This window comes from Mandrillus leucophaeus, unplaced genomic scaffold (genome assembly GCF_000951045.1).
Source record: "Mandrillus leucophaeus isolate KB7577 unplaced genomic scaffold, Mleu.le_1.0 Scaffold189, whole genome shotgun sequence".
NCBI lineage: Eukaryota > Metazoa > Chordata > Mammalia > Primates > Cercopithecidae > Mandrillus > Mandrillus leucophaeus.
Window position 1 is genome coordinate 208,160 of NW_012101909.1, and position 9,222 is coordinate 217,381.

Below are 9,222 nucleotides of genomic sequence, written 5' to 3' on the forward strand. Positions count from 1 at the left end.
TGCTTAAAAGGTAACCTGACTCTTTGTTCAGGGCTCAGTCCTTTAGATGTTAATCTGACTGGGCTGGTGCACCTAAATAATAAATAATAAGTATCCTCCTTAACCCCTCAGTCTCTCTGATTCCTAAATTATCCCACTGCAGGACCTTGGATGTGATGGCTACAGCTTTAGTGTCCACCTTGGAACATGAGGACAGGGATACATCTTTGGGATATTAGTGAGCTAAACGGGCCTGGATCATCAAAGACTTTTTAAATGGAGCCTGTCTCCCAGCCTTGGATTTCTTACCCCTGAACACCTGTCACATAGTAAAGAAAAAACAACAACACATGTGTATCTTTATATTAAGTCTTGTCATTTTGGAGATTTCTGTCCCTCAAAGCTGAACCTGATTTTAGCTCATGCATGCCCCATGAAAGACATAAAAGCCTTTCCTTGACCTCCTTGGGCCACATGGTCAACCAAGGATCTGATAGGCACCTACTCGTTGATGTGTCCAATATTGGGAAACCCGTTGATGTGCCCAATATTGGGAAACCAGGAGGTCATTCACCACCCTGAAAATGCCATTCACCACCTCAAGCGATTAAGCCCTATATGATTGGCAGATAACCCAAGTGGTATGATTTTAGGAAACCCAGGGAGTCTCCCAACTACCTCTTTGACATACATGGCACCCAAAATTCCATCTTTATATATTAACTGATAAGATTATACAACTATGAGGATTCCTACTCAAATACAAGTGATTCTAGGTAGAGATACTATATCATCACCTCTCACATTAGCATGAAGCCATTTCTCTTAGAATGAGAGACTAAGAACATTTTCTAGATGAATGAGAACTTGGGAGACCATTTAGCCTAGTTGTTTTCAAACTTTGCTGCAGCAAGCCCTTGCATTCTTTGATGGTACCCCCGGGGCTGCCATTTATGAGAAAGGGAATGAGGGCAAGAGGAAGGTCACAGAGTCGGGGCTTGAGGCCAATATTTTAGTGTTACAAAGTTTTAGAAACTAGCTCTTTTTTATTTTATAGGCTGAAAATCCAAGGTTGCCAATAGATTAATGAAGCCTGAATTCAGACAGCCAGTTAGTGGCAGAGCCATACCTAGAATTCAGGTTTCTGACTTTTGGGCCTGTGCTCTTTCCACAATCCCAGGCTTCCTTGGCATTCGTTTCAGACCTGTATTAAGGAGATGAAATAGTGAGACTCCAAACAGGTGAGTCTTGGTGGGCAGAGAGTGTAGGGGGCGGATCCTGGTCTGGGCTTCAGTGGGGAGAGTCATGGTCATCAGACAATCCTGGGTACTTGGACTAGTCAAGTGTTGAGGTGAGGAAAGGGAGACCACTGAAGATACCTGACCAAATTAACAAATTTGTTGAGACTCAACATTTGTGAAATTTCATCTATCTAATGTCATAGTAATAATGCTGTTTACCTTAGGACTGCATAGCTTCACAGTTTTCAAAATGCCCCCACATTTTTACTTTGACCTTCACAAACTCCTACTTTGAGGGATAGGTATTATTTTTCCAGTTTACAGGTGAGAAAACCAGTGCATTAGGGAAGGTAAGTGTCTTTCCTGAGCTCACAGAGTTGTGACATAAAGCATGTCTGCTCCTGACACCTCATTCTGAGCTCTTTCCCCCATCCTACAGCACCTCTCACATTCTAGGACATTGCCAGCCACTTTCTCCAGCCTTCTCACCTCCTTGCAGGTGAACACCAAGATATTTAGGCAACAAACATAATCTGTTTTCACACTTGTAAGTTGGCTGACCTGTTGCCTGGCTTCTTGCTTTTCCTATGAGCTTCACGATTGTAGTTATAGGTGCTAGCACCAGTAAAGAAAGAGAGAGAGAGAGAGAGAGAGAAAGAGAGTGTGTGTGTGTGTGTGTGTGTGTGTGTGTGTATGTGTGTGTGTGTTGGAGGGATGGGCAGGAGACTGCCACAATTCTGCATATGATTCCAAAACAACATTTCTGGGATATTGGAGGAGGACATGTCACCATCCTCTTGTTTTTCTGCCATCAACACTACTTTTAATCACAGCAACCGTGTTCCATTGAAAGGAGGAAAGGGGAAAATAAGTAGAAGAAAGTGCTGTTCTGGATCATAGAGGACATGCGGGTTGACTCCAACATCCATTGCATCTCCGTCCAAGTAGCAGCACTGTGGTTCTGGACTTGACCCTAGCTCCTGGGGAGGGCTCTTAGCCAACTAAGCCAACTATGATGCTATCATCCCCTTGTCAGTGATTGGTTCAGGAACCAAGGCATAAGCCAACCACTGCATGGCATCCCTCTGGTGATTATTATTGGTCTCAGGCTGGAGGAGAATCTTCCCTCCCCTCTCCTCCCCTCCCCTCCGCTCTCTTCTCTCTCCTCTCTCCTGCTATTGTCCCAGTTATAGCTGGCCTCTATCCCCTGACCATGAGGACAGCTCCTCTTAGGCAGAAGCCTATATTGTAGATGGTAGAGCAAAGGAAGGAAAGAAGCTGGGGTCATAGGATACTGATCAGTCAGTTGTGGAGCCCACCCCTCCTCTAGATTTCCTGATGCGTGAGATAATAAATTTCTCTATGGTTCCCGTTACTTTCATGAAAAGACCTTAACTGACACGCTGACTTTTAGGACACAAGAATTTATTGTCTTCATAAGTGGAGGTGAAATCTCACCAAGCAACCCATATATTTGTTCAGTTGTCCATGGTGACCCGGGACGTGTATTTATGAGACTGCCGGTCAAAGTTAGAGTAGAATGTATGCATAGAAAGGTCATCCTGTGATCTCCAGGTTCACTTCAAGGATAAATAAAACTGTGCTAACATGTTGATGGTGGATAATAGATTAACATGTTATTATTTATTAGGCCTTTGTAAATATGACATCTAAACATGGAATGCCTTTTATGGTGACTCTTCAGGGCAATGAGGTGGGACTTCTTGCATGGGCTCTGCATATCACAAAATGTGGGGCAGGAGTTAGCAAGCCTGTGGAGCAACTCTGGCCATTCACATTCATTCTCAATTGACTATGTTTTCACACTACAGTGGTAGAGTTGGGAGTTGCAACAGAACCTGTCTGGGCCACAAAGTTTATGATATTTATCATCTGGCTCTTTCAGAAAAAGTTGGCTAGTTTCTGGGATTCACCACGGTCTATGTGGCCTGTAAGTAATGGCAATCCAGGCAAACTCACAGCACAGCAAGACTAGGCTGTTATATTGGTAACTACACTTGTGGACAATGATCTGTTTTCAGGGCTTTCAGGCAGTATACATCAATCTTGTTGTAGCCGTTCTTGTTGTAGTTCATATATAAATATTGACATATTAATAGAGGGCAAGACATTTTCTATAAAACAAATCATATTTACATTTATTTCTGTTATAAAATCAGATATGTATTATTTCAGAAAATCATTCTCTACTAGATTGCGTTCAAAACGTTTGAGGATGTGGTTAAGGTGATGGCTACTTATATAATTCCTTACAGTGCTCTGAGTGCAGTTCTAACAGGACATCACCTTTATTACAGTCAGAGAGGATGCTTCAGGTTAAATTTCTCCCATCAGGAACACTAGTATTTAAGAGAAAGCTATCAAAGCCTTTCCCAAGAGCAGAGGTTCCAAAAGGGAGGGGAAGAGAGTGTTATTATACTAGGAACCTATGGAGCAGAGGAGGCTGCAGAGTAACAAAAGGGTATATGTATCAAAAACAAACTCTGCTAACTGCACAGTTTTGCAGTGGACCGGCCTCAACCAAGCTTGACCTATTTCCATGCATCTCAGGTGAATTGAATGATGAAGCACTTAATATAGTGACAGCTTCTATAAAGCAGTAATCATGTTTCTCTACTCTTTTCCTGCTACCCTGGAAGGAGGCAGAGAACTAATTCTCAAGCTGGTACAATAATGTGAGCTCGATAGTAGGGCTGCCTGCCAATGAGGTATGTGGTGGGAAGGGGAGGCCAAGGGAAGGGGTCTGGTCTAATCAGGGAAAACAAAAACAAGCCGGCATCTCCATGCCTTTTCAGTCTTTGCACCTTCAAACTGTGCTCCACTAGCCTGCAGCTTGATTATCTAAAATGCAAATCTGATATCATTCCCCTACTTAAAATCTTGCAGTGGTTTCATGGATAAAATCCCAACTCTCTGTGCTCTGTCTCCCACTCACCGACCCAGCCTAATCTCTCCAACCGTGTTGAGCCGACTGTACCCCATCACCCACTGCCAGCCTCCACCTACAGTACCTCGTCCCACCTTCTTTACCTGGCTGAACGTCCTCACCCATCACAATTCAGGTCAAACACTACCTCCTCTGGAAACCTTCCTTGCCATTCTGCCTCCTGCCCACTGCCCTCTCTGTCACTATCAATTTGGGTTAGACAGATCTTTATCCTACTATAGGGCACTGTCTGTCTTCCTCATGGGAATTTAAACTCCTTTCTAGGCACAGACTGTGAATGACTGGTTCTTGTTTCCCTAGCGTGTCACACAATGTCTAGCACATAGTGCCCATTCTAGCCATGTCTATCCAATGCATGGAGCTTTTAGAATTTAGGATGGTGGTTAAATGACACATACTTTGCTGTGGTCATGGTGTTAGGATTTGAAACATCCCTTGGTGCTTCAGAAGTAGATGATCACAGTGGAACACTCATCCCTTTTCTCTTCTCAGGTACCCAAGGAACATTAAACATTTTTAAGCAGCTGTATTTATAGGGCATTCCTTTGAAAGTCTCAGCATTATACAGACCACCAACAAAACGCGTCTAGGGGCCTGCACTGGCTTGGAAATTAAAAAATACATTTTCTTAGCTGAATTCATCAAAGGGCAGAACCTGACACAAGTGTTTCTACCCCACAGCCCAGCCTTTAAGGTAAGAAAAGGAGATTCTAGGTCCATTGTGTCCAGCATGTCATCTGAATGTGACCTGAGTGACCTTATTCCAGTGATGCTGTTTCTGGCAAGTACAGGAACATACTGTAGGAGTGTGACGTGCCTGAGGTACAACAGAATCTTTCTGTATTATGATGCATCAGGTGGTTTATGGATTAATAATAATATCTCTACCCTTTGAAACAAACTGGAACAAGTGCAAGAGAAGAATATCTGGGAGTGATGCTGAGAGAGCAGGAGGATGCTCCTCAGCTTGGAGATATGAAGGCTGAAAAGTGGCTTCATCTCCAGGTTCAAGATTATAAATGATTTTTCATAAATTATATTGGATACAATTCATACTTCATAAGGGGACAGAACAACGGGTTTAAATCATTGTTCTGTTATATAATTTATTATAAACAAGACTGATGAAGTAGAGTCTTGTGTCCGCAGTTGACCATGTAATGGCAAAACCCTGGCTCTCTGATTACAAGGTTATAACTGGGGCATTTCTGCACACCTGGCAGCAAGATACCCTCATCAGAAACAAAGTGTCCCAGAGCCAGGAATCAGCCTCTTGAAGGCCTGGCTTGTTAACATAAATGTAAAGAGGCACAAAAACAGCATGTACTTATCACATACTCCTCGAACACATGGGTGAAATGTCACTTACATAATCTGACAGGTTGCAGTTGTGCTGTATGGTATAAAAACTGGCTTTTTAAAACTGGTAGAAACCTCTAACTTTTTGAAAAAGTCTTTCCATTTTATATTTGAGACAATGCTCCCAGCATGAGTAATGCCCATCAGTTATCAGTAATTTAGCAGATGGTGCCAGTGTTGACATTTGTTCTGGCTTAATTGTGCATGAGTGTGTGTTTTAAACAATGATGCAGCTGTCCCCATTCCTGGCAATTAGAATATAAAAATGGTGTTCACTGAATCTGGCATAGTGATCATTTATCCATGTGTTTACTCTTTTGTTTGCAAGGCCTTCTGAGTGTTTGCTGCAATTCTACAATCAGAATATAAATTTGGCTTAAAATGGAACCTAGCTCCATACTGATAGGAGCAAAAGGGACTTCAGATCTCCATGTTTTGAGATCTTAGGCCTCCAGCTCCACTACAGATGCTTGTGAGCTGTTTGTGTGTGTGTTAAAGGTACCTCTGATATGAAGATAGTCAGAATTAAAATGCCATTAGGATTAGAAGAGCAGTGTCAGCAGAAACCACTGGACTATTGCTGATCATGTGCAGAGGATCAAGTGACCAAAATCTATTCTACATAGAGTCTTGCTGCAAAGTTCTAGCCATTCCGAATGCCAGCATCAATCTCATTCACTGCTAATTCATGCAGGAGGCCTAACTGTAGCCTAACTGTTGACTACCTCCTCAAGGGAGAGCGGATGCCTTTGGAGCTGTTGTTGTCCTTCAACTATCTTGGCTCTTGGCTGGGTGGGCTTTTTGCTATTAGGTTAGCCAGTTACTTTTAGTGTGGGGACAAATTCCTTGTTAGGTCATGGCAAATCCGCATAAAATACCTGTTAAAAAATAATTTATCCTCTGGAAAAACTTTGGCAGTAATTGCTAAAGCTGAACATATGTACACTCTCTGACCTTGCAATTTTACTTCTAGAAGTAGATACCAGCAGATATGCATGCATGTTTTCACCCAAAAAACCATGCACCTGAAGGCTGATGGCAGCAACTACCCAGATGTCCCTCAGCTGTAGAATGGATAAGTTGTGCCACAGTCATTTGATGGCATACTATATAGCAATAAGATTGAACAAACTATAACTGCACACAAAAGTATTAGTTTTATATTGAACTGAAACATTTTACCACAAACTTAACGGCTTAAAGCAACACACACTTACAAGCTCACAGTTGTATAGGTCTTAAATCTGGGCACAGCATAGCTGGGTTCTCTGCTGAGGGTCCCAACAGCTGAAATCAAGGTGTAGGTGGCTGGAGCTTAGAATCCTCCTTGAAGTATATTCAGGTTGTTAGCAGAAGGCAGTGTCTGCTTCGTGATTGGAGGACTGAGGTCCCCATTTCCTTGCTGGCTGTCAACCAGGAGCCAGTCGCAGCTCCTAGAGGCTGTCTGCATCCTTTGCCTTGTGGACCCCTTCTGTCTTTGAAGGAGACAGCAAAGAATTTCCTTCGTATCAGCCACTCTCGTGGTTCAAATCTCTTTCACCAGGAAGAGCCCAGTCCCTTGTAAGGGCTCCATATGGCCATGCCCACTGAGGACAATTTCCTGATATTACAGCCAACTGATTTAGGCCAATTACATCTGCAAATTCCCTTCACAGCAGTGTCTAGATCAATACCTAGGGGAATGTGTGTACAAGAAGGGGTGAGGAATCTTGGGGGTCATCTTGTAATTCTGCCCACCACATGCAACAGCATGGATAAATCTCATAGTAACGTTAAGCAAAAGAAGGCAGACACAAAATAATACATAATGTATAGTTGTATTTATATAAAACACAAGAATAGGAAGCACTGATCTTTGGGGTTAGGAGTCAGAACAGTGGTTACTCTTGAGTACATAGTAACTGAAAAGGAACATGAGGGGATTCCTGGAGGCTGATAATTGATCTGTGTGCTGGTTACAGGGGTGTGTTCAGCTTGTGAAAACCCAGCGAGCTGAATGTTTATGATTTGTGTACTTTTCTGTAAATGCATTATATTGCAATTAAAAGGTTCTTAGGATAATTTGGATTCATTACTTGATAACAGATTTGTTTCGTTTTTCCAAGAAAGCATGCACTCAAAGACAGGCATCAGAGCGAGCACCTGATGGGGTGGAGAATAAGTAGGAATACAAAGGAAATGACAGTGCCTTGCCTGGAGTGGAGATGATAGTACCCCTCAAACTCTACACTTGAGCACCAAGTAGAGAAAAATTAGTGAAAAATTAGTACTGTCAACTTGCAGCCTGTGTGTAGGACCTACCTCATAATTTGGCCCAGTGCAAAGTGAAATGCAAACCCCCTTGTTCAAAAATTGGAAGACAGCAAGAGTGGAGCATTCAGTCAAAATCAATGGTTGTGGTGGGGACAAATGAACAAGTCCCACTCCCAAGAAGCCAGCCTGCCTGTGTGTGTGGGAGAAAGAGCCTCATCTCAGAATCCCAAGACTTGTTGCTAGGTGAGTTACTTTGGGCAACTATTGCTTTAGCCCCTTCAGCTGTAAAATTGGTTAGCCAGGGGCTAGGAGGTGAAAATTCATTAATACATGCAAGTGAAGCACGTTTTTATGTGCCAGAAAGCAAACAAATACAGGAATTATTATAATAATGGGGCCCTCTAAATGTTGGAGTTTTTCTTTAATTGGTTAAAAAGCCTACCTGTGACCTTGCAGAGAAATACAGAAACTCTTCATGGATAGCACAGGGGCCACTTCTGCCTTATGAACTAACACAAATCCCGAATTCTTGGTGGTAGCCTTATCATGAGATTTTACTGTGCATTCCTTGATCTTACCAGTTCAAAGAAGAAACTACTAAATGCCAAGGTCTAGAGGGTATTGGAGTCTGGGCACTTCCCCCATCGAAGTTCTTGTGCTGAGGTTTGAGTTTCGGTCAGGTTCCCGGTTGAATCCCTGATCTGACTCCAGAACCTCCCGGAGTGCCTGCTGGAGCCTGGGAAGGGGCACCCTAGAATCTTCCAACCGGCCTCAGTGGCGAGCGCTGCGGGCACGCGACTCCCAGCGCTTGGAGCCTCTGTGGTGTCAGGATGCCAGGACTGTCGCCTGGCCGGGTTGGGGGGTGGGGACGGTATTTCAGGCTAAGAATTTCTGAAGGGGCACGACGTTCGCATTGCGTTTCCGTGATTATTCTCCCTGACTTGCATTCTGAAGCACGAATCTTTCCGGATGTAGTAACTGACTTCCTAAAGCTTTGGGGGGACTGTGGTCCCCGAAGGGTGCCGGCTGCCTGACCTAAGATTTACGAGTGGTTTCGAGGATGAGACAAGGTCCCAGTGTCTCGGTGACAACAGGGTCTTTGACGAACGGCCGCCGAGTTACGGCTGGGGAGGGGGAAGAGGCCCGTGGCGGGGTCGGGCAGCCTGAATTTCTTCTGCAGGAGTTGGGCGCCGGGGCGCGGGCAGGCAGCCCCGCAGGCCATCAGCATGCAGGAGCGGCGAGCGCCGTCCTTGAAGGGCTGCCCGGCTGACCTTGCTCCGCTTTCTCCGGAGAAATCGCTAGAAGAGCGCGAGGACGCGGCCACGGCGGTGACTCAGTGCCCTGCGCGCCGCACGCAAATGCTCCCTTCTATCAAGTCCAGCTCCGCAGCGGCTGTTTCCTCTTCCTGCCCTCTTTTTTTTT